The sequence below is a fragment of the Oryctolagus cuniculus genome, chromosome X (genome assembly GCF_051225735.1).
Source record: "Oryctolagus cuniculus isolate XC-2025 breed Fujian yellow rabbit chromosome X, ASM5122573v1, whole genome shotgun sequence".
NCBI lineage: Eukaryota > Metazoa > Chordata > Mammalia > Lagomorpha > Leporidae > Oryctolagus > Oryctolagus cuniculus.
This window is the reverse complement of record NC_142888.1, coordinates 107,247,983-107,271,333: the sequence shown is the minus strand read 5'-3', so window position 1 is coordinate 107,271,333 and position 23,351 is coordinate 107,247,983. Positions and strand designations below refer to the sequence as shown.

Genomic DNA, 23,351 nt, shown 5'->3' with positions numbered 1-23,351 from the left:
AGGCTAATCCTCCGCCTAGCGGCGCCGGCACACCGGGTTCTAGTCCCGGTCGGGGCGCCGGATTCTGTCCCGGTTGCCCCTCTTCCAGGCCAGCCCTCTGCTGTGGCCAGGGAGTGCAGTGGAGGATGGCCCAGGTGCTTGGGCCCTGCACCCCATGGGAGACCAGGAAAAGCACCTGGCTCCTGGCTCCTGCCATCGGATCAGCGCGGTGCGCCGGCCGCAGCGCGCCGGCCGCGGCAGCCATTGGAGGGTGAACCAACGGCAAAGGAAGACCTTTCTCTCTATCTCTCTCTCTCTCACTGTCCACTCTGCCTGTCAAAAAAAAAAAAAAAAAGAATTAAAAGGGAACTTTATTTTGGTGCACACACAAAAAAAATAAAAATCCATACAAGGTGTTTTCATGATGCATGCTTCACATGAACTTTTTCAAGACCCTCCATATCTATAGGCAGCAGATGTGTTAGTGACCACAGATTTTTCATTCATGTTTATTTTGGTTCTGTTTAGAGGGGATTAGTGGTTCTTAGGGTCTGCGGTAGAAATCAGAGGGGGAATCTCGGCATTTAAAAAAAAGAACATCACCTAAATAAAAATTTTTTAGAAACTAAAAATAAGAAAACCAAGTTCAAGCCAAAATAATTACTACATGATACATATTTGAAAGCTCCCTAGACAGCAAAACCAATACTAGACACCTCCATTTTCATGAGATCCCAGAGATGCAGCATCCAGTTAAATCTTCGCCTCCCAATCTTATATCATAGTATTTTCAGAGCAGCACCCCTTCCCATTTGAAGCTTGTTGCGGCTAATTAGTGGTAGCCTTTGCACAGAGAGAAAAGAGGGGGCAGAAACGCAGGAAGGAGAATACAGAAACAATATTGGTCCTGCTGAACCAGAGAAAGCAAAGGGAATGTTTAAAATGACACTAGACAATAGGTTCCTGATGGCATCAATGCCCACATAGGAAAAGAGGAGTCAGGATGGTCAACGTGGACCAACATTTCCTCAGCCAGAATCACTGAGCATCTTCTTCGAAATACAGATTCTTGCATCTCAGCCCCGGAGATTGGGATTCCGCAGGCCTAGGGTTCGGTTTTGTTACCTCGTGTCTGATCTAATTAGTAATTGGGAGCTGTAAACATCTCAGGACAGGGGATCAAAAAGGAAAAAGCTCACGGACAGGCCACACTTGGTAGGTTGCACTGAGGCACACACTTGTGTGCGTACTCCCCCCCTCTGGCTCTCTGATGGGAATCATCACATCAAAGGCAAAGTTCTGAAAAGGAACTTGGAAGAAACCTGGTAACCCCAAATGACCCAGGAAGCATAGGCACCGGGATATGAAATACCTCAAAGGATTTTCCCAGATGTCACAACCACGTAATTGTTAAGAAATGAACAGCTGCATGGCCCAAGAATCAAATGCTGGTCACCCGTGCGGAAGGCACCGGGACCACTGGGAGCTGTCCTCACTCTGGGGAGGAAACTCAACAGGCATATCCAACTCTCGGTGAGGACAGAGGAGAGTGCATGCTCTCCCAGCCCAAAGTGATGAGCCCCACTGAAACTCCCCAACTCGGCAGGCACATGCACATGAGAGGAGAAGGGCTGGCTTAAGGATCAAGGACATGAATCCAACAAGTGAGCCGCAGTGAGCAGGCAACCAGACTATCACACTATGGAACAGGGCAAACCCCAAAAGAAAATGGACTAAGAGGAGAGCAATAAATTCTAGAATGGTGCAAACAGCAGCTAGGCTTAGGGCAGGCAGGTAGCAGAAGAGAAATCATAATGAAGCAGAGATCATTTTTTAAAAATAAAGAAAAAAAAGCACTAGAAAACAAGGGCAGGTATGGAAATCATAAAAGAGAAGTCCATGGCATATACCAACAAAAAGGGAAAAAACGAAATAGGGGAACCTGAAATATTTCCCCATCACGGGCCAAACTGAAACACTGCGGGCAAGCACTGAAGACAGACATTTTAGAAAAGTTTAGAAAGACTAGATCGTCAAAAGAGGAAGAACAACATCAAATTATAGCCCAAGTCGGGGCTGTGGGAGTCAGCGATAGCCTTTGGGCAGCACTAGAATCTCAAAGGAGATTTTACTGATGGGGTAGAATTTTTTGTTTGTTTTGAAATGAAGATGCGAAAACAAGCAGATTTCACAACAGCCACAAGCAAAAGCCTGGTCATCTGCATGTGTATGAGGAAGAGAAGGCCATTAAAGGAGGTAGCACAGAATCTACCCAACACATGGTTTTTGCCAAGGCAGACAATGCTTGAAAAGTTTCTAACCTTGAAAATGACCATGACAACTGCTGCAGAATCTCCCTGTGTGTCCAAAGACCCCGTAAAGTGTGGAACAATCAGAGCTGGCCACGTATGTGACACAACCAGGCCCTCTACATACACTGGGAAACATGCCTGTTTACTCACAGTTGGACTCTACCATCAAGACAGTTAAATTAGAAACTCTGAATTAAGAAGGTCTCTGGTCGGTGCCGCGGCTCACTAGGCTAATCCTCTGCCTGCGGCACTGGCACCTCAGGTTCTAGTCCCGGTTGGGGTGCCGGATTCTGTCCCGGATGCCCCTCTTCCAGTCCAGCTCTCTGCTGTGGCCAGGGAGTGCAGTGGAAGATGGCCCAAGTCCTTGGGCCCTGCACCTGCATGGGAGACCATGAGGAAGCACCTGGCTCCTGGCTTTGGATCAGCACAGCACACTGGCCGTAGCGGCCATTTGGGGGGTGAATCAATGGAAGGAAGATCTTTCTTTCTGTCTCTCACTGTCTATAACTCTCTGTCTCTCTCACGGTCTAACTCTGCCTGTCAAAAAAAAAAAAAAAAAAGGTCTCAGCTAAATTAAGTCTGGTTGTACCCCCTCCCTCGGGCTCCTTTTGGTTCATACTGCCCAGTGACCTGGAACCAATTGTGACTTTAAAAAATGAAAGAGTTGGAAAATATTCATCTCTCAAAGCCTGGCCCTGCACGGGTCCTCAAGAGGACAGGCGTGGCCGGAGGACAGTTTGAGGAGGGAGGGCTGGGTTAGTTATGAGTAACAAGCAAAGAAAACGAACTCCGGACCTAGTGCTCCGATAGAAAACTGGAGCGCTTGGAGAGTCAAGCTTCGGGGAATAAAGCTCCCCAAGACAGAGGTAGACTTCGCAGAAGCAATGGAAAGGCCACCCCGTAATTCCACTTTGGGAAAAGCAGCATCGAAGTCACCCGGAAGGAGATCCAAGAGACGCGACAGTGAGATCCCAGTGCTAAAGTGAAAAGGCCATGGCTTCCGCTCTGCCACTGGCACGCCTTTAGAGAGAAGTTAAAACTTCTCAAGTCATTGTTTTCCATGGAGAAGGGTACACATACCCAACAAGGAGAACTTTCCCCGGCTTTATTTTTTTTAAGATTTTATTTATTTATTTGAGAGGTAGAGTTATGGAGGGAGGGAGAGACAGAGAGAAAAGTCCTCCATCTGCCGGTTCACTCTCCAAATGGCCTCAACGGCTGGAGCTGAGCCGAGCCAAAGCCAGGAGCCAGGAGCCTCCTCTGGGTCTCCCACATGGGTGCAGGGGCCCAAGCACTTGGGCCATTCTCAACTACTTTCCCAGGCCACGGCAGAGAGCCAGATCAGAAGAGGAGAAGCCAGGACCTGACCCGGGCCCCATATGGGATGCAGGTGCCACAGGCGAAGGCTTAGCCCACTGCACCATGGCATCAGCCCCTCCCTGCCTTTAGATACGCAACTCCTACTGTAGATCTTACCTTCCTTGTTGCTCTGCCTCATTCCATGATATTCAAGAGGAGAACAACATTCCTGTTTTCCTTACTTCATTCTAGAACCCAACCCCTACCCCGCTATGAGGAAGTTCTCCCAATTTATTTTTTTAAAGAGCTACTTATTTGGGCCAGCGCCGTGGCTCACTAGGCTAATTCTCTGCCTTGCGGCACCAGCACACCAGGTTCTAGTCCCGGTCGGGGCGCCACATTCTGTCCCGGTTGCCCCTTTTCCAGGCCAGCTCTCTGCTGTGGCCAGGGAGTGCAGTGGAGGATGGCCCGAGTCCTTGGGCCCTGCACCCCATGGGAGACCAGGATAAGTACCTGGCTCCTGGCTTCGGATCAGCGTGGTGCGCCAGCCGCAGTGCGCCGGCCGTGGCAGCCATTGGAGGGTGAACCAACAGCAAAGGAAGACCTTTCTCTCTGTCTCTCTCTCTCACTGTCCACTCTGCCTGTCAAAAAAAAAAAAAAAGGAGCTACTTATTTGAAAGACAGAGTGAAAGAGAGAGAGAGGGAGAGACAGAGAAAGAGATCTTCCATCCGCTGGTTCACTCCCCAAATGGCTGCAAATGCTGGGACTAGGTCAGACCAAAACCTGGCACCTGTAACTCCTTTCAGGTCTTCCAAGTAGTTGGCAGGGAGAGGTCCAAGTACTTGGGGCCTCTTCTGTTTTCCCAGACACATTAGCAGGGCGCTGGATCAGAAGTGAAGCAGCCAGGAATTGAACTGGAAACTCATGGGATGCCGGTGTCATAGGTAGTAGTTTAACCTGCTGTGCCACAACACTGGCCTCTTCCAATTTAAATTGTTCTATTTTAATGCTTTCACATATAAGGGTACACTAATATTCTCATGTCCCCCATCTTTACCTACCATTAACCAAATACCATTCCCTACAACTCCAGAATCATGTGTATATATATCCCAGTCACTTTACTTTGCTTCCCTTCATGTAAAGCAGGTTCCTCCACCACCACACACAACTTCACATACACAGAATCAACTGGAAATAACCCACTAGGCTATTTGAAGGCAGAAGAAAGGAGATGGGCATTTAAGTGGTTCAAATGCCTGTGTCCCACACTGAAGTGCCTGGGTTTGACTGCAGGCTAGAGCTCTTGACTGCAGCTTCCTGCTAACGCAGACCCTGGGAGGCAGTGGTGATGGCTCACATCGCTGGGTTTCTGTCAGTTGCACTGAGTTCCCATCTCCCAGCTGTGGTTCTGGCCTAACTCAAGCCCTGGGCCTTGCAGGCATTTGGAAACTCAATCAGTGGATACAAGATATTCTCTCTCTCTCTCTCTCTCTCTCTCTCTCTCTCTTCCTTTCTCTCTTTCTCTCTCCCTCTCCCTCTCAAATAAAAAAAAAAGAGAGAAATGAGAAAGAAGCTGGTCCTTTGCTATTCACCTCAACCTTCTGCCTGACTACATTTATTCTAGCATTTTCTAGTTCCCCTGGGTGTTCTTCCTATCCAAATATTTCTACTGTTGTCTACCCCAAAGGATCAGTCTTACAAGGGACACTGCATCCTGTTCTCAGATACATTAATTCTTGTATTTACCAAGCGGCTAAGTAGTTGTCTATCTGCACACAGTTCCAGTATAGACATCTGCACGGACTCTGTGGATGCCTCCATGTTTAAAAACCTTCCCTATAAACATTTACGAGACTGAATACAAAGGAATGTTAACTGTCTGTTAAATACCTTGTGAAAGCTCGCTGAATCAAATGCATGTAGTTACCTCCAAAGTAGTCACCTTGTAAGGTAGCCAGGGCTTGCCATATCCCTGGAGCTCCTCTGTGAGCATAATCCAAATCCATTCACGTGCTCTTCCGTCTCCTCACTGTCTCTGAATACCTCCTCGCTCCTTTCTGCAATCATTTGATATTCAGGAACATCCAAGACCCATTCAGAACCATCTAATCAAGCAGCACCTTGAAAAGCGATACACTCTAATAACAACAGCCTAAACTGTGGTCAGAAAACTTGGAGAGTACTTCCAGTCCCCGCTGCTCAGCCAGCTCACTATGTCCACTTGCCATGTCATCTGCTGGATGGGGATAATTTACGCTCTGCCTAAAACTAAGAACCTGAGAGCACTTACGAGGACCAAAGGTAATCTATTCCAACAAAAAAAGTAGGCAAACGTAAAAGTTTGATTCTTTCACTCACACTTTCTTATTTATTTATTTGAAAGGCAGTGTGTGTGTGTGAGAGAGAGAGAGAGAGAGAGAAGGAGAAACAGAGAGAGATCTTCCATCTCCTGGTTCACTCCCCAACTGGCCGCAATATCCAGGACTGGGCCAGCAGGAGCCAGGAGTTAGGAGCTTCTTCTGGGTCTCCTACGTGAGCACAGGGGCCCAAGCATTTGGGTCATCCTCCACTGCCCTCCCAAGCGCATTAGCAGGGAGCTAGATCAAAACTGGAGCAGCTGGGACTCGAACCAGTGCCCATATGGGATGCCAGCATTGGAGGTGGCAGCTTTACCTGCTAGACCACAATGCCAGCTCCTCACTCACATTTTCATACTACCAGATTGTTTTAACTTGTCTACCCACTACCAAGATACATTTTTCCTATTATTCAAATAGGACTCACTTCCATTTCCTGCTGTAAGGAAATTATTTCACTCCATTTAAGGGACACCTCTCATCCTAGCTTTATAGTAGACCTGGGCTCTGGCTATAAGATTTTGCGCAACTTCTAGGTGTCACAGACACCTAGAAAACTGAAGTGGTCACTGTAAAATGAATCAGCCCCTTTTTAAAATGCAAAGCCATTTAAAAATGTCACCCTAAGTAAGTAGGGTCATTCTTCGAGCACTTCTAATTTCCGCTACGCCAAAACTAAGATTTAGTTTCCTCAGTCTTGGTCTTCAGTAGGACCATGGCTTTCACACTCCAATGCTGAATCAGGGTAACAGGACACTCGAATCCCCCTTCTGATGCTCCTGTGCCCTGCTCCTACGTACTGTGACTGTGGCCCTCCAGGGCCTGCTTTTCAGCATGTTGTATTCATGAGATGGAATGTTCCATCTGCAGAGGATTCCTCCTCACCCAGCTTTTGCCTTTCTTAGTCTCCTGTACCTTGGACACAAATATCTGGAGAGACTAAAATAAGGTTATTTTTCCTATTTTCTCACCCCAAACCAGATCTAGCTAGGCATTCAATTCAATTCAGTATTTGTTATTAAAATATTAGTATTTATTACTCACTCAAAACTAAATCTAGGGGCCGGTGCCATGGCATAGTGGGTAATGGTGCCAGCATCCCATATGGGTACCGATTCAAGTCCTGGCTGCTCTTCTTCCAAAGCTTTCTGCTATAGCCTGGGAAAGTAGTAGAAGGTGGTCCAAGTGCTTGGGCCCCTGAACTCACGTGGGAGACCTGGAAGAAGCACCTGGCCCCTGGCTTCGAATCAGCTCAGCTCTGGCCATTGCAGCCATTTAGAGAATGAACTAGTAGATGGGTGACCTTTCTCTCTGTCTCTCCCTCTCTCTGTCTGTAACTCTAACTTTCAAATAATTAAATCTTTAAGAAAAAATATTGAATCTACATCTAAATATCTCTTATTAAACAACAGTATCTCAAAGAATTTCAAACTGTCATTATTAATTCAACTTCCTATCAGGGTTGGGTTTTGTGGCCCAGCAGGTTAAGCTGCCACTTGCGACTACAGCATACCATGCCATTAGAATGGGGATTTGATCCCTGGCTGCTCTTCTTGTGACCCAGCTCCCTGCTAATGCTCTTGGGAAGGCAGTGGATAATAGCCCAAATGCTTGCGTTCCTACCACCACATGGGAGACCCAGATGGAGTTCCCGGCTCCTTGGCTTAGGCCTGGCCCAGTGTTGGCTGTTCCGGGCATTTGGGGAGAGAACCAGTGAACCAGTGGATGGAAGGTCGTCGCTGCTGCCCTCCCCACGCCACCACCATTCTGCCTTTAAAATAAAAAATAGACAAATCTTTGTAAACAATATTTTCTACTTCTTTCAACAGCTCTCTCCAGATATATCAAACATGATACAAAGTACACAATATGCATTCAATAAATCCTTGCTAAATTACTAGGAAAAACAGAAATCCTCATATACCTCACGTGGAGACCAAAAACGCCACATAGAAAGCATTAAGTCTGAATTCCTTTTACTTCCCTAACTCACAGAAATTTTTCTCTTCTTTACTTTCACAATAAAGACAATCATATAAATAAAAAAATTGGGTGAGACAAAACAATAAAGTCAACTCCCAACTATCTGAGTATGGTTTAGCCACAGCTAATTTGTAAACTCAACTGACATACACACTGCCTTTGGCCACTGTCAGTAGGTGTGTGTTCAAGCAACTACTCATTTTAATATTTGCCTAAATACCATATAAATGGGGGGGGGTGTCGTGGCATTGCAGGTAAAGCCACCGCTGGCAATGCTGGCGTCCATATATATGGGTGCCGATTTGAGTCCCGACTGCTTTACTTCTGATCCAGTTCCCTGCTAATGTGCCTGGGAAAGCAGCTGAGGATGGCCCAAGTGCTTGGGACCTCTGCACTCACATGGCAGACCTGGATGGAGCTCCTGGCTCCCGACTTCAGCCTGGCCCAGCTCTGGCCATTTGGTCAGTGAACCAGCGGATGGATGATCTCTTTGTCTCTGTCACTCTGCCCTTCAAATAAATAAATAAATAAAACTTTAAAAAAAAAACACTTTAGCTGCACAGACATCTACTTTACAGGCTATGTTTTTTGTCTACTCAAAAGTTTGGTTTGGGGAATCCAGAACTATTTGAGGTACTATGTGCTCATTCAATGGTTGATGAACATCCTTGTTGTAGAGCCATACTAGAGCTAGGCTCTATCTACCAGTTTTTATAGAATTTCCAGATGTCAGAGACAGCTGGAAAGCCCAACCAGTCGTAATTAAACACAGCAGCTCTTTTCAGAAAGCAGTGACTGTTTAAAATGTCACCCATGGCCCAAAATGTCCCCTGAAGCTTCAACTGGATATACATTCTTCAGTTCTTTCCCTGAAATACTGAGCAGTGTTACCTTACAGCAGTTAAAAAGGTGATCACTTCCACCTCAAAGGTGGCAACTCAAGCTACATCATCCTACCAGGACACACTGTAAATGCTCCATGTGTACTAATTTGAGGACAGTTCAAAATGTTCATGGAAAATGAAATTAGAAGATAAATTTGGGGCTGGCATTGTGGTACAGTGGGTTAAGCTTCTGCTGACATATGGGTACCAGTTTGAGTTCCAGCCATTCTACTTTTGATGCAGCTCCCTGGTAATGTGCCTGGGAAGGCAGTAAAGATGGCCCAAGTGCTTGGGCCCTTGTCACCCACGTGTGAGAATGGGATGGAGTTCCAGGCTCCAGGTTTTGGCCTGGCCCAGTCCCGACCATTGTAGATATTTGGAGAGTGAACTAGTGGATGCAAGATATCTCTCTCTCTCCCTCTCCCTCCCCCCCCCCTCTGTAACTCTGTCTTTTTTTTAAAGATTTTATTTATTTATTTGAAAGTCAGAGTTACAGAGAGAGAGAAGGAGAGGCAGAGAGAGAGAGGTCTTCCATCAGCTGGTTCACTCCCCAATTGGCCACAATGGCCAGAGCTGTGCAGATCCAAAGCCAGGAGCCAGGTGCTTCTTCCCGGTCTCCCACGTGGGTGAGGGGCACAAGCACTTGGGCCATCCCCTACTGCTTTCCCAGGCCATAGCAGAGTGCTGGATCGGAAGAAGAGCACCCAGGACTAGAAATGGTGCCCATATGGGATGCCGGCACCGTAGATGGAGGATGAGCCTACTGTGCCATGGAGCCAGCCCCATAACTCTGTCTTTCCAATAAATAAGTAAGTCTTTACAAAAAAAAAAAAAAGATAAATTTATTTTGGAGCCAAAAAATTTTGAAATCTATACAAATATAAGATCTTCAAAAAGCTAATGGAAGGGGTGGGTATTGTGGTGCAGTGAGATAAACCACTGCTTGAGATGCCCACGTCTCCTATCAGACTGCCTGAGATTGAGTCCCGGCTACTGCACTTCCAATCCAACTTGCTCCTAAAGCATCTGGCAGAGGCAGCAGATGATGGCTCAAGTACTTGAGTCCCTGCCACCCACGTGGACACCCAGATAGAGTTCCTGGCTCCTGGCTGTTGCAGGCGCTTGAGGAGTGAAGCAGCAGATGGAAGCTCCGTCTCTACCTCTGTGATTCTGCCTTTCAAGTAAATAAATAAAACTTTTTTAAAAAGATGTATCTATTTATTTGAAAGGCAGAGTTACAGAGGAAGAGAGAGAGAGAGGACAGAGAGGCAGAGGCAGAGAGAGATATTCCATCCGCTAGTTCACTCCCCAGATGGCCACAATAGCCAAAGCTGCACTGATCCGAAGCCAGGAGCCAGAAGCCAGGAGTGTCTTCCGGGTCTCCCACATGGGTGCAGGGGCCCAGGGACTTGGGCCATCTTCTGCTTTCCCAGGCCATAGCAGAGAGCTGGATCAGAAATGGAGCAGTCAGGACTTGAATTGGCACCCATACGGGATGCTGGCACTGCAAGCAGTGGCTTTACCCACTACGCCACAGCGCCGGCCCCAAATAAAACTTTTTTAGAAGTTCATAAATAACATGTGTTATGAAAAAGTATGCATGGATTTCAAAATTTTTGGCTCCAAAATAAATTTATTTACTTTAGAGTTAGAGAGAGGCCATCTTCCATTTATCCACAACAGTCAAGGCTGGACCAGGCTGAAACCAAGAGCCTGGAACTCAATCAGGGTCTCCCATGTGGGAGGCAGGGACCTAAGCACTTAAGTGCTCACCTGCTGCCTCCCAGAGTGTACATTAGCAAGAAGTCAGAATTAGAACTGGAGCCATGACCCAAACCCAGGCCCTCCCTCTGAAATAGGATGCCAGCATCCCACTTAGCATCTTAACCTAGCAAGCATTTTGTCATTGTTATATTTTTTTAAGATTTATTTATTGAAAGGCAGAGTTGAGATAGAGAGAGAGAGAGAGAGAGAGAGAGAGAGAGATCCACTGGTTCTCTCCTCAAAGGCTGGACCAGGCTGAAGCCAGGAGCCAGGAACTCCATCTGGGCCTCCCATGTGGGTGGCAGGAGCCCAAGCACTTAGGCCATCTTCTTCTGCCTTTCAGGCACATTAGCACGGAGCCTAATTGTCAGTGAAGCAGCTGAGACTCCAATCTGCACCCATACGGGATGCTGGTATTGCAGGCAGGGGCTTAACCCTCTGCGCCACAATGCCAGCCCCCATTTTTGTCTGTCTTCCAGGGGGCCTTTTGGTACAGCAGTTAGGATGTAGCTTAGGTAGCCCACATCCCATAGCAGAGTGCCTGGTTCAATTCCCGGTTACTCCACACTTCAGCTCCAGCTTCTTCCTAATAAAACTGCGGGGCAGTAACTGATGGCCCAACTACTTGGGTCCCTGCCATCCATATGGGAAACCCGAATCAAGTTCCTGGCTCCTGGCTTCAGCCTGGCCCAGCCTCAATTTGTTTCAAGGACTTGGGGAGTAAACCAGCAGATGGAAGACCTCCATCGGTTCATCTATTCTATGTCTCTTTCCCTGCCTTTTAAAAGAATAAAATATTTTTAAAAATAATTTGATTATGACAATAGATTCCACTTATTGGAAATCGACTATGGACCTACCACTATATACACATATATATATACTCATATAATCCTCATGGCCCTGGGAGGTTTGTATTATCACCTCCATTGTACAGTGAAAACTGAAGCTCAAGAAAGCTAGGCAGGGGCTGGCACTGTGCACAGCAAGTTCAGCTACCACTTGCAATGCAGGCTTCCCATATGGGTGCAGATTAGAGTCCGAGCTGCTCCACTTCAGATCCAGCTCCCTCCTAACAGCTTGGGAAAGCAGCAGAAAATGGCCCAAGTACTTGGGTCTGTGGTACCCATGTAGGAGACCTGGAAGGAGTTCCAGCCAAGCTATTTAAATAAGGAAGGAAGGAAGGGAGAGAGAGAGAGGGAGGGTGAGAGGGGAGGGAGGGAGAGGGAGAGGAAGAGGGAGAGAGGGAGAGGGGAAGAGGGGAAGAGGGAGAGAGGGAGAGAGAGAGAGGCAGGCAACTTGCTTCTTGTCATATAGTCAGGAAGCAGAAAAGCAAGGACTCTAACCTAAAGTTGTATGTCCCCAAAGCCCCTCCCCCGAAATATTTCTGATGTATGCTAAAGTGTGAGAACCACTGCACTATACTAACCTGAACAAGCAGCCACGTTAAACAGGGAAAAGCCTTATCATAAGAAGGTATCCAACAGCCTCATGGAGTCAGGTACAGGGTGCACTGACTGTCTCCTGGGATCATGATCATGTGTGGTGTACTTCTCCACACAGCCTAGGAAAATGAAAATCTGCTTGTTTTTCTTGCCCCAGGACACCAGCACTATAACAAAACTGTACCCTTCAGTGGCACCAATGATTTCGGGGCACACCATAGTAATGAGGGCTTCTCTGTACAGTTGATAAAGAAGCCCCAAACACAAAGGTTTGCCTGCTCCTTAGCACTCTTGATTCCTCATGGACCCTTAGCTGAAGGCCTTATTTGTAAAAAAAAAAAAAAAAAAAAAAAAAGATTTATTTATTTGAAAGAGTTAGAGAGGGAGAGACAGACAAAGAAATCTTCCATCTGCTGGCTCACTTCCCAGACGGCCGCAACGGCCAGGGCTGGGCCAGGCCAAAGCCAGGAGCCAGGAGCCTCATCCGGGTCTCCCATATGGGTGGCAGGGGCCCGAGCACTTGGGCCATTTCCCACTGCTTTCCCCAGGTGCATTATCACAGAGCTGGCTCAGAAGGGAGCAGCCAGGATACGAACTAGCACTCATCTGAGACGCTGGCATCACAGGTGGTGGCTTTATCCCTACACCACAATGCCAGCTGCGTTGAAAGTCTCCTTGAGATGAAAACGTATCCTGTCCCACACACATTTATAGGTAAATGTGCAAATCACCACATTTTACAAATAATAAGTAATCTCTATTCAAATTCATCTTCAAATTCATTGACCAGAGAAAATACAACCTTGATATGCAGCCTGCAGTTACTTTTAAAAAATGATACATTTTTAAATGTTTTATGGTGAAAGGGTAGCTTCTGCCCTTAAAACCAAAAAAAAAAAAAAAAAAAAAAAAAAAGAAGGAACTAGGACATCTTATTTGAAGTATGGGGAGAGAAGTACAGAGTTAAATTTTTTTACTCTTGACCGGAATTTAACTTCAGTTTACCAAAGAAAGTTTTCATCATAAAAGATTGTTTTTAAGTTATAGATAAAGGGCCAGCACTGTGGCATAGTGGGCTAAGCCTCTGCCTGTGGTGCTGGAATCCTGTATGGGCACCAGTTCGTGTCCTGGCTGCTCCTCCTCTGACCCAGCTCTCTGCTATGGCCTAAGTCCTTGGGCTCCTGTGCCCACATGGGAGACCCGGAAGAAGCTCCTGGCTCCTGGCTTCGGAACCGCTCAGCTCCGGCCATTGCAGCCATCTGGGGAGTGAACCGGTGGGCAGAGGACCTTTCTGTCTCTCCCCCTTTCTGTCTACAACTCTATCTCTCAAATACATAAATAAAACTTTTTAAAAAAACGTCATGGGTGAAGACTCTGATGGAAAAGGGCACGATTTAGGAAAGAACGGTTTCTACATTATTTTAAGGATGACCATTCAAAAACTGGCATTAACAAGGCCTCGTTCATCTGTGAGATCATGTAAAATACCGTTTTAGCATCTTAGTGGCTGAAAGGTAGATTACTTCCTCCCTCCCTCTTTGGCCGTCCTGACACCAAACATTCTGGCAAGCATGGATTAACGTCTAATTCAAACTCAAGCATGAAGTCAGTTCCTTCCAGAAAACTTGAAGGACTGGGGTGTTCTCTACTCCTTATGCATTTATAGCTGGCTTCTTCCCTCTCTTCTGGGTCTGTTTTAGCCCATTAATTTCCACTTCGCCCAGCGCTCTCTCTATACCACTCCAGTGTTTACTTTCCCACCCAAATTCAACGGTGAATTCCTTCTCTCGGAGTCTCAGATTTTGCTGGGCCCTGGAAAAGAGCTCTCTATTCCCTATGGCTGTCCTATTCCATCCACACTTATCTCAGCTAACATCAATGAAGCACTCCATCTGTTGTACAGTACAACTCCTGATCAGAGCCTCTTCTCCATACTCCTACCCCGCCCTCCAATTCTGGCCCAAGGCTTTCACACCACTCTATCCTGTCTCATTCTGGAATTTCCATCACTCACCTCTTTGTATCCAGGATCCCTCCTACCTGCAGCCTGGAAAAACTGGTGTATTCCCACTTTCTCCTTCTTTTCAAGGCCACTCTATTTAGGACAGTGAATCCCTTCCCCCACTGAGTATCCTTACTTCAGTCTAGATTTTCTAATTAAGGCTTAAACCTGTTAAACTTGCTAAGTCCTGGATGCCAGCTAACCTCTGCCTCTTGCAAGACCCTTCCAGAGCTGTGCCTATCAAAGGCAAGCTTTTCCATCCCGCAATACCAGCTCCAAATGACAGCCCCCTTTGGCTCTTTATTCCTCTTGTTCCTTTTTCCTTCACATTCTGCATCTTGAACCTGTATACTGCTCTAAATCCTATTTCCTTATAAGTAAATATATCTGTATTTGTCCGCAAATGGCACTTTCTCCCCAACCCTACCTTTACCCAAGAGCTTTCTTTTTTCTTGCCCAACCTCAGTGATTCCAGAGCGACAGTGTAAAGAACCCTACGCATTCTTCAGACTTTTCTTTGGAAAATGTTATTCTGGAGATTTCAAGGTACTACTTTTTCCTTAGCTGGCCTTAACATGGGGCCCGTGATGAACACCTGTCTTCACTGCCCAACCAATCCTCTTCCTGACTTCTCTTTCTACTTTCATCAAGTCTCTTTCTCCCCTAATTCTGTTTGTCTCAAAGAAGTCCCTTCCCAGGGGCCTAACTGTGGTGTTATAGGTTAAGCCTCTGCCTGCGGGTGCCCTGGCATTCCATATGGGAACCGGTATCCCATATGAGTCCCGGCTGTTCCACCTCCATTCCAGCTCCCTGCTAAAGGCATGGGAGAGCAGTGGGAGATGGTCCAAGTGCTTGGACGCCTGAACCCGCATGGGGGACCCAGAGGAAGCTCCTGGCTCCTGGCTTCAGATCGGCCCAGCTCCGGCTGTTGCAGCTACTTGGGGAATGAACCAGGTGAAAGACCACTCCCTGTGTCTTTCTCCCTCTGTCTGTAACTCTGCCTCTCAAATAAATAAATAAATCTTTTTTTAAAAAAAAAAAAAGCCCCTCCCTGAAACCTATAATCCAGAGTATTCATGTTGTGAGACCCACTGCTGGGGCTGGTGCTGTGGTGCACAAGGTTAAAGCCCCAGCCTGCAGCACTGGCATCCCATACAGGCACCCACTGGAGACCCAGCTGCTCCACTTCTGATCCAGCTGGTGTGCCTGTGAAAGCAGCGGAGGATGGCCCAATTCCTTGAGCCCCTGCACCCATGTGGGAGACCCAGAAGAAGTTCCTGGCTCCTGGCTTCAGATCGGCTCAGCTCTGGCAGTTGTAGCCATTTGGGCAGTGAACCAGCTGATGGAAGATCTCTTTCTCTCTCTGCCTCTCTGTAACTGTCTTTCAAATAAACAAAATAAATCGAGAGAGAGAAAGAGAGAGAGAGAGAGAGAGAGAGAGAGGAGACTCACTACCTTGTGTACTCATTAATATTTTTACCCGGTTTAAGTGAACTGCCTTATAAATAAAGCAGAGAGCCCTGGAAGAAATTCCTTTCATTTCCCAAGAAAGGCTAAGCCACTGAGAAAGGGTTCCTCCCTCTCTCCCTACTGCTTCCTGGCAAATCTAAATAGCCAGATCCACATGAGTGGCCTTGGTGCAAGCTACTATTTCTTCTGGAAATCTCCTCCACTCTGCCCAATCCACAGTCCAACAGCAGAGCTGGCTGGGGCCTTAGCTTTCCTCTGCCCTACCCCAACCATCCACACTTTCTTCCTTGTTGGGTTATTCTAAAGAACTAGTCCTCTTTAACCCAGGCATCCACACCCTGTCCCCTTGCATCATCAACGAGTCCTAGTCTTCTCAGAGCCAAGAAGAAAAGAAACCCACCAGCCCTGGCTGCAAAGCTGCTAATGGGGTCAGCCCTCTTAAAAGTCGATTTTAACCATGCTCTGTGCCCCAAGGCCTGTGACTCTGGTCCCCACCTGTTCCAATGGCAGGTGCCTCAACTGCCCTATCAAAACATGTCTGCTTGTCAATATCCTCGTGACTTGGTCAAGACAGCCATGTGGCTCCTAAACCCTACCATCAAGCTTGAGTCTCTTGAACTCCCCATGCTCCCTACTTCCACTAGCTTCCTCAGTCTTTCCTTTGCTTTGCCATCAAAATTTTAGTTTCCTCTGCAACCTTCTGCTTCAATGTGGAGCCCCTGGGTGATTGTTGGAATTAGATTATCCCATTTAATCCCCAAATCTAATCCTCCAAATTTCTTTCCTATATACTGCCATCTTCAGTAGCACACAGAGACATCAACATCCAATTTGAGCACACTAAACTGCCCCAAACACCTACCATGTCCTCCGTAACAAGACTCCCTCGATCCCAACATTCAAGGACAGGACAGATAAACAGAGAACTAGATGACCTTTCAAGTCCCTTCCAACCTTAGGATTGTATTATTAATCGAATCCACTCCCAACTCCAAATGCATACGCCAATTATTTCCCCACAAAACATTTCAGCAGCGGGATTGTGGAGAAACAGCCTTCAAAGTTTAAAAGAACCATGGGGCTAGCCAGTAACCAGCACTGGCCTTTGGGGCAGAGGTGGAGGACCAGTTAACCTATGACTGCACCCTCCAAAGTCTCACCGAAGATTTCTGCAACTGTGCCACGGGGACAACCTCCTTCCCACACTCGCCTGAAGAGTCTATAAACTCTGGGCTAGACATGTGCTCCTCCTAAGAGAAGCCTGTTCTCACTGTCTACTAGAGGAGACACCAAGAACCAGTAAGTATCACCACATCGACAGTTTCTCCCAGCCCACATTGTCAATTTCAAAACAATAAAACAAAAACTGAGTGTTTCTACCCGAGACAGGGAGTGGTGTGAACGGACCAGAAGGGCACCCCCGCGGGCCTGTGCTGTTGGCCTCCCGGGTTCGCAGTGTGCTTCCCTCCCGCCTTTCCCCACGACCACATCTTTCCCTACAACAATCTCCCGTACCTCCATAACGCGAAATCCCCAGCCTTGGTGCGGCCGGCTCCTCCCAGCCTTGCCCCGGACGTCCCTCTGGCCCAGCCTTCCTCTCGGCGGGACCCCGCCAAGGAGGGCCCCCTCCACCAGCCAGTTCGCCTTCCTAGCTCTTCCCGGGCCTCTGGCCGCCCCTGCAGGGTTCTGTCCTGAAGCTGAACCTCGAGGAGCCAAGCCCACGAGGCCCGTCGTGGGACCCACCCCCTCTTCCTTCTCCCAGCACCTCGTCCTCCATGCACCCGGCCCCCGGGGCTCCTCGTCGTCGTCGTCCGGGCTCGCACCGCCCCCCGTCGGGGGCTCCACCCCCCCGCCTGCCCCCGCCCCCAGGACGGCCCCCTCCCCACCGCGCGCCGCCTGCGCCCTCTGCCCCGGCACGGGACTCCCTTTGGCCTCCGTTCCCCGCCCAGAAGCGGCGGCCGCGGCGGCAACGGCTGCGGCGGCCCCAGCAGGAGCAGCAGCGGCGGCAGCGGCGGCGGCGGCGGCGGCAGCGCCGCCCCGGCCCCGCCCCACCGCCCGCCGGAGCCCCACGCCCCGCCCGCCCGCCCCGCTGCCGGACTGCTCCCCCCAAGCCCACCACTGAGCCCCCCCACTCCCCGGCCGCGATCCGCTCGAATCTAGCTACACTGGGCCTGCTGTCCGTTCCTCACGCCCCTAAGGACCGGGGTGGGGGAGCCCTAGGGTTCGCGGCCATCCCTCTCCCTCCTCCAAGGGCTGGGGGATTGCCCCTGATCCCGAAACCCGGCCCCGTAACCGGAGCCTCTCTCCTTTAAGCCTTGGGCTTCTCTCTCAGACCCCTTGCCTCCAGGCCTGGCGCGAACCGTGTGGAGGGCTAGCACGCCAGATCTCCCCCCTGGCTTGCCGGGGCTAGTATAAATTGCCCCCCGATCTCGTCCTCCTTCTATTTCAACGCCCTCCCCGCGGCGCCTGGCCCGGCGGCCCCCGCCCCTAGAGCGAGGGCAGCGGAGCCAGGGCGCTCCGAAGTCATCCCCCGCCTTTTTTCCAGGGACTCGGATAATTGCCCCTGCCCCCATCACAGCACTCCCACTCCCGAATCCAGGCCCCGCAGCTACCTAGGGGTACCCCTTACCCTACGGTTCCCACACCTCAGCGTTGACGAGGAAGCAGCCCTTGAGAACAGACGTCGCACCTCCCCTGAGGTTGGAGGGTATTTTCTCCTGGTCTCTTCAAGACTTCATTACGGACACCCCCCCCAAAAAAAAAAAAAAAAAAAAAAACACAAGCCTTTTCTCGCCCTGCCCTGCTAGCCAACCTCCCTTCGGATCGTCGGATCCTTGGATCAGGGGTTGGGGCTAGGTAGTTATCAAGACGGTAGCCTCTACCACCCTTTCTGAGGAGTGGGGTAATTCCTATGGTTCCCCCCCCAGGATCAACCGACCCCCGTTTCCATGGAGACCCCCGCCCAGCCGGGAAGAAGACTCTCTGGGATCGTAGCGAACAAGTCTCACCTGGCTAAGAGAGAAGGGGGTCGAGAAGGGGGTAGGGCAGAGCAGGGATGGGGTACGAAGGTGGGAAGTGCAGGGGAGCTGTCCCGAAGGGAGGGGCGAGGACACAGCGAGCTCCAGGGAGCGCTACGTCCGGGGACACGAAGAGGACGGCGCCCCCGGGGGGCAAGCAGAGCGGCCCCGGGGCGAAGAAGGGACAGGGCTAAGGAAAGGCTTAAGACAGAAAGAAGCGGGTGGGGGGATACGAAAAAGCTGGGGAGTCAAAAGGGGTGGAGGGGTCGGGGGAGAGAAAAAAAGACGCACCTGTTCCCGGGTCGGCTCCGCGGGGAGGCTCAGGCCGCCACCCGGGCTCCCTCTTACCCCTTCTTAACCGCCACCCGCCTGATACTGCCCCGATCTGAAGCCCCCCTCCGCCCCTCATCGCCACCGACCTCCTTCTCCTCTCTCTCGGCGGCGACGGCGGTCGGACTCTAGGAACTGAGAGGAAGAAGGGAGGGCTCAGCAAAGCGGAGGAGAGACAGAGCCACACACTGGCAGCAGCCGCGGCGAGCGAAAGAGTGAGGGGGAGAGCGGTGTGTGTGTGTGTCTGTGTGTGCGAGCGAAGCCTGGTGGAGTGGGTGCCGGTCGCAGGGCTCGACGGGAAGTGGAGTCCGGCCGGGTCTGCGGGCGGCGCTAGCCCCCGCGCCAGCGGACTACAACTCCCAGAATGCCGCCTACGCGGGTGGGGTGAATGGGGAGGTGGAGGCGAAGGGAGGGAGCGAGCAAGAGAGGGAGGGACGAAAGCAGGGAGCAAGCGGCAGCGAAGGGGGCAGAGCCAAGCAGCCCCGGTGACACTGGGAGGGGAGAGGAGGAGGAGGGGATCGCTGCTAGGACCGAGCGGATTCCGGAGAGGGAGGCAGCGGTGGCTGCAGCAAGCCGGGCAAAAAGCTAGACTCCCAGGAGAGGCGGAGGCACTCAATCCGCGGGGCTGCAAGAGCCTCACGCCCCCCCCCCACCTCGACGCCCCTAGAAGGAGGAGGTTGAGGAAGAGAGATCAGTGCGCGGCGGCCGGGGGTTTCTCTGCCCCCTTCGCCCAATGCTCTCCACCTTATGCCCCGACCTGACTTTCTCAGGCCACTGGTGCCCGATCCAGTGTGCAAATCCAGAGACTCCAGATGTCCCCTACCGGGCAGCACAAAACATTCAGTCCCCTTCTCCCAGGGGCCCGAGGGAGGCTCCCCTTGCAGGCAGAGCGTGACTCCCCCCGTCTTCCCGCCCCCCCCGACGTCGCCACCCCCCCACATCCCTCCCCGGAACCCCTCCCTCGAAGCTGGGGCTCGCCTCTCCTCCCCGCCAAGAAATGGGAGTCTCTCCGGGAGACTGCCCAGCCCCCGCCTTGAGACTGAGCCCCCACCCACCAGTATCCCCTTCTTAATGTTACCCCCCTCACCGAAGTAATAGTGGGGGCGACCCGAGTTGCACTGGTGGCTACTTTCCATCCGAGACTAGCAGTCCTTCACCGTGCCGATCCTGTGTAGAGATAGAGAAGCACATTAATATTCCCGTCCCCCTCCACCCAGGTTCGGATCCCCGTGGAAGTGGCTCATGGCAAAGAGGGGTTGGTAGTGGAAGTGAGCTAGGGGAGAACCCCAACCCTCAAACCTCATCCCAGCCATAGAAAACTCAGGGGTTCGTCCCTTTCCTTAAAAGTCATCAAATCACAGTGGGGAGGCAGATAAATTATCTAGACCCCAATGTTCATGCAACCCAAAGCGACGCTACCTTGTAGGAATAAGGTACGAACTAGGCTGCCGCCACGGGAAGGAAAGTCTATCCCTCCCCCCACCCCGCCGCCTTTCACCCCCGAACGCAAACCCGTAGGAGAGTCAGATGGCCGACGAAGCAGGGGAGGTGGTGAGAGTGCTGGAGAGTAACAGAATTGTGGTAGGGAGGGTCCTCGGCCCCCAGAGAGCAGAATACAGATGCTAAGAGGTGGGTGGGGGGTGCGGCATAATTGCAGACGGTGTCTTTCCTCGCTTTTCCCGGAATTGCAGCCCCACACCGTCTAACACTCAGAGTTGCTTACCAGTCAGTCCCCTAGCCCCATTTGTGCGAGCGAGGCGGCCGGAGCCTGGGAAGCCCAGGCACAAACTCCGCGGAAGCTGGCCTTCCCCGCCGCCGCGCTTACCGCGGGCCTCCCTTCCCTCCGCTCGCTCGCCGCCCCGCCGATCTACCTTCGCCCCCGGCCGAGGCCAGACCCCGCTCACAACTCCACGCCCCTACTCCACCCCCGGCTCCCCCTCCCCTCACCCTCCCCCCGCCGGTCCGGCCCAGCCCCTAGCGCCGCCCCGCCCTACCACTCGGTCCAGAGCCCAGCAAGTGCCCCGAACTCGCCCCCCGCCCCCACGCCCAGGCCAGTCCGGCGGGGCCTGCTTTCCCCCTCCCGCCGCGCCCCGCCCCCGAATCCACGTCCTACTTCGCCACCCAACTCGGCCCGATTCGGGTTCGGCCCGTGCCCACACCACTGGAGTCCCTGGTTCGGTCCGGTGTACGGCCACCTACCCCGCCCTTGCCTGGGTGCCGGCCTGGCCCGCTGCCTGCGCCCGCCGAGCCGGCCCAAGAGCGCGGTCCGAGTCCGGGCTCCGGCCTCGGTCCTGGCGCCGTTGCCGCGTCTCACCACGAGGGCTCGATTCACGCAAGACCCGAACCCGCGTGGGGTGGGGGCCGCGGAAAGCAAGTTTCTTTATCCTCCCCCTGCCCCCCGCTGCAGGGCCACGCCGTCCCCCTCCCTCATGGCGCCCCCTTTACCTGGGCAGAGCCCCCCCAGCCGCTGTCGCAACTTTGCTCTTCTCCACGCCACCGGGGAAACGGGCGAAGCGGGAGGAGGAGGAGGGAGGTGGTGGGGGGTGCTGGGATCAGGCCGCTGGGCTCCGGGAGGACACGTGGGGGAGGAGGGGAAGGAGGAGGAGGAAGGGGGGGCGGGCCTGCAGTTCTCGGGGCTCCCCCGGCCAGCCCCGGGGAAGCCGGAACCTCGCCGGGCAGCCGCAGACCCCGCACTGGCCTCGGGGGAAGAACGGAGCCACCTTCCCCCGGCCAGCCCCGGGCTCCAGGAAGGGGTGGGGGGGGAGCGAACAACGCGGTCCGGGATCGGAGAACGATCGTTTTCGCTCGCTCGTGCTTTATGTGTGACTCTCTCTCCCCCGTGTAGCCTCAATGTACGCCGGGGGGAGCGGGGGTCTTGCTTGCGTGAGGGGACGCCCCCACCAGACGCCCCGCCCCTTCCTCGGCCCCCCACTTGCCCACCCTGAGCGACCTCGGTGCGTGGTTCTGGCGCTCGGGCACCGAGGCCGCCCGCGGGCGCAGCCCCAGCCCAAGCCCCGGCGCCGAAGTGGGACAGGTGCTGGGGAAGGCAAAATGCCGGGGCTCGCCGCCTCTCCTAGCGTCTCGGGAGCGGCCCACCCTTCGTGGCAACCTCCCGGGCTGCAAGCCCCCTGGACCGCCTGCAGTGCGCAGCCCCCCGCATAGGCGGAGAGGCATCTGCGGGGCGGGGGGGGGGGCGGGGAGTGAGCTGGGGGGGAGCGAGAGACCCAAGGGAGGAGGAAGGAGGGGGGCGGACGAAAGCTCTGTAAAGGGGGAAGCCTGCAAGACTCGGAGCCGAAAACCCGGCTCGAAGAGCACTGGGCTTCTGCCCACTTTTCCCTGGCTCCTCAGTCACCAATCCGAGCCCCTTGACCCTTACCCTTTACTCTAACGACTCTCCGCCTGGGCGAAGGAATAAATCCTCCTGTGTGTTTACATCCCAGGCCATCCCGGGGACTGAAGGGCTGAGAAGCTTGCGGTCCACGCTGTAACTCTGATGACTTTACATTAACTCCGAGGAGAGCAGCTTGGGCAGGAGCTGAAGCTGCCAGCTGACTTGCTCTCAGTCTTAGGGCTCAGACCCCGAGCCCGAGCCTTGGTGGAGCACTTCAAAGGCATAGCCTCAGCCTAGAAGGTATGAAGGGAGGTGCCCGGCGGTTTCTGGAGGATTCAGGGCTTTGTAAACGGAATGTGAAATGAATCGCAGGAATTTGAAAAAAAAATCTTTATGTGTAGATATATTGATATTATTTATTATGTATTTATACTAAGGAAGCCGGGAGTCATTGAGACTAGAAGGAAGCTCTTTGGGATTCATGTCTTCCTCCTCCTCCTCCTCCTCCTCCTCCTCCTCCCCACCCCTCCCCCTGGGCTTCTCCTAGGCCCAGAAGCTCCATCTCTAAGCTATGGGGTGTCTTCTCTCCTCTGGAAGCACTTGAGAGATGACAGTTGAGACTTGCCTGCTGTGTCTCCCTCACCTGGTCTGAGCCCAACGCAGGAGGACTGGAGCAAGTTAGCTAAGGCTGCAGCGCCTTTGAGGCCTGATGTTCTACAACCCCTCTTGCTTCTCCTCACCGAGCTCAAAAACCATTGCCAGCACGGTGCACCCACTGGCCATTTTCTTTTGCTTTGGGAACCGCTGTGATAGCAATTTTAGTTGGCCAGTCCTCGGGTCCTGTGCATTCCCCCGCCACACACACCCAAACATCACACACACTCTCTCTCTCTCTCTCTCTCTCTCTCTCTTTAAAAAGTGTTTGGCCTAAGTTGCACCAAGGGCTTGGTGAAGGTTTGGAAAGGATTTGTTTCTGCTAATCAACGTATGAACTCACAATGCATTATTAAAATGGGGGGGGGGAATCTCTATGGGGCCTGATAATGCAGCCCCCAACAACTCTGCTTTGACTTAACTTTCTCCACTGGTTTTAATGTGCTAATCGCTACATCTACACACCTCTTGCCCTGAGGACCTTACAACTACTTTGCTCCTTGGCTTGAGGCTGCAGTAG

The 23,351-nt window shown here is 51.8% G+C and overlaps 1 protein-coding gene across 7 annotated transcripts in view; it reads right to left on the bottom strand.

Annotated features, from left to right (window-relative positions):
* Positions 1 to 22,343, bottom strand: part of BCORL1 (BCL6 corepressor like 1) — a 72,406-nt gene extending 50,063 nt beyond the window's left edge. The window contains exons 1-2 of one of the 7 annotated variants that reach the window (XM_089324297.1): positions 22,223 to 22,343; positions 19,934 to 20,013 (exon numbers count right to left, since the gene is read on the bottom strand). The gene's annotated coding sequence lies outside the window, so the exon portion shown is untranslated. Of the gene's footprint in view, positions 1 to 17,014; positions 17,331 to 18,935; positions 19,120 to 19,933; positions 20,014 to 20,569; positions 20,716 to 21,045; positions 21,093 to 21,291; positions 21,430 to 22,222 lie in introns of those variants that run through there. The other 6 variants (XM_051827492.3, XM_089324298.1, XM_070066468.2 and 3 more) reach the window with 6 other exon arrangements.
* Positions 22,344 to 23,351: the final 1,008 nt, after the last annotated feature.